At 38.9% G+C, this 1,783-nt stretch overlaps 1 protein-coding gene across 2 annotated transcripts in view; it reads right to left on the reverse strand.

Moving 5' to 3' along the window:
- Positions 1 to 1,035: 1,035 nt before the first annotated feature.
- Positions 1,036 to 1,783, reverse strand: part of cgnb (cingulin b) — a 37,046-nt gene continuing 36,298 nt past the window's right edge. For both annotated transcript variants that reach the window (XM_076301229.1, XM_076301228.1), the window contains one exon: positions 1,036 to 1,783. This exon is cut by the window's right edge and continues 1,163 nt beyond it. The gene's annotated coding sequence lies outside the window, so the exon portion shown is untranslated.

Consider the following 1,783-nt stretch of genomic DNA (forward strand, 5'->3'; position numbering starts at 1 on the left):
ACCCACAATTCAGTTCGGCAACGGATCACGTGAGCCCGCGTTGCTGGAGACGCATCCCATTCACTTTACATGGGCTCACGTGATCCGTTGCCGAACTGAATTGTGGGTCCGTCGCGACAGACGGCACCGGCCAATCAAGCCAATCTACGGACGGCACCAACCAATCACATTACGGTTTTACTTCAAGTCATTTGCATAGCTACCGTCGGGAACACCCACTGGCATGCGTTGACGGAACGCAGCTGTTTGTGGGAGCCGTTAGCGTTTGGCTTTTTTTAATTACAGAGAGAGAGAGAGATAAACTTTGTTGTTCAGAATACTGTCGATCTGATATTACGTAAGGCAATTGTGTGTACTGCCAGGAAGAGAGATAAATATGTCCATCATTTGATAGTGAAAAACAAAAAATCCCTGTCTCACAACTGAATAACACAAGAAAACAATTAAATAGCGAGAAGACTTGTGCAAAATGTTATTCTGATATATCAAAAAGAAGCTTACAGCTGAGGATAGATTTACAATAATTTCCTTCAAACATTACACATGCACATTTTTTCTCTCCAAAAGTCACAGTCTCAGAAAAACGAGAAGAACAAATGACTAGGAAGTAGACACTTTTACATCATTTGAGACTATAAAGAAATATGAGATGATGGTTTGGGTGAATAGCGAAACGGCATTCTAAAGAATTGGATTCCCAGCAGAGCCAGACCCCAACCCACAGACACAAGAAGAGGCCTGACCCAGTTCAGCCTGTTTCTTCTTCTTTATGTTGCGTAAGAATGAGATCTCGCACACACAAATATAAAAACAATTCATTTGAGAAAAGTTTCCAAATCTAAATGCTGGCTGGAGTAGGGTTGTGGGTTGAAGTATGTTCAATGCTTCCATGGCTAAAAGCCCAAAGGGATTCTAAAACATTCTGTGTGAAACATTCTGTTCTGAAAAATTCTGCTTTTATGCTTTTGAATCTTATAAAAAATAGATAGCAGTAAGTTCACAAAGGCACAAACACACACACACACACACTTTGGGTGTTGGGGAAATCTGGTAGATTTCTAACAGACAGTATACAGTAACCTAAAGGTGCAGAAAGATAAAGACAAAAAGGGCTAAGGATCACTTCAGGTCCGAGATTAAGACAGTAAGCCCAGCAACACATGAACACAATTAAATCCTTCACTTCTTATGTACCAACACTGTACATTCACGTGATCATTCACACAATCATCTCTCAAAATAAAACTAAGTAAGTACATCTCAAATATACACAAGGAGTGTTTGCAACCCAACCTCATCCCAGCTTTCAGACTCCTGATTTCTAGGCTGAAAATCTGTAATTGTGGCATACAGTGCTTCCTTCACAGGCTGAACATGAAATTACAGGCTGCCTGATTCTGGCCTTTAACCCTTCTCATGAATCTCTACAATCATCCCGTACAGAGAAAGAGAGAGAGAGAGAGAGAGAGAGAGAAATTACAGCCAGCACAGTGCCTAAATGTGTAGAGGACTCTTTACTCCTTATACGTACATCATGTAGTCCCACATGTATTGGAAACTCACATATACAATTCTCTAAAATGGTTAAAATCTTTTATTTAAAAGCTCATTTCATTTGTTAAATAGATATGACTGCTGTTGGTTAAAACTGTTTACTTAAAAAGCTCATTTAATTAGCTAAATAGTTATGTCTGCGGATTTCATTTAGTTTTCCCAGTATAAATAGTATCCTACATGTGTCAAAGTGTAATAAAAATACTTTTTTCCAATATTAAAGATAAAA

The sequence above is a fragment of the Alosa pseudoharengus genome, unplaced genomic scaffold, assembly GCF_046254945.1.
Source record: "Alosa pseudoharengus isolate Yale_2024_CS ecotype anadromous, Long Island Sound unplaced genomic scaffold, YU_APseudo_1.1 YU_APseudo_1.1_scf_23, whole genome shotgun sequence".
Lineage (NCBI taxonomy): Eukaryota > Metazoa > Chordata > Actinopteri > Clupeiformes > Clupeidae > Alosa > Alosa pseudoharengus.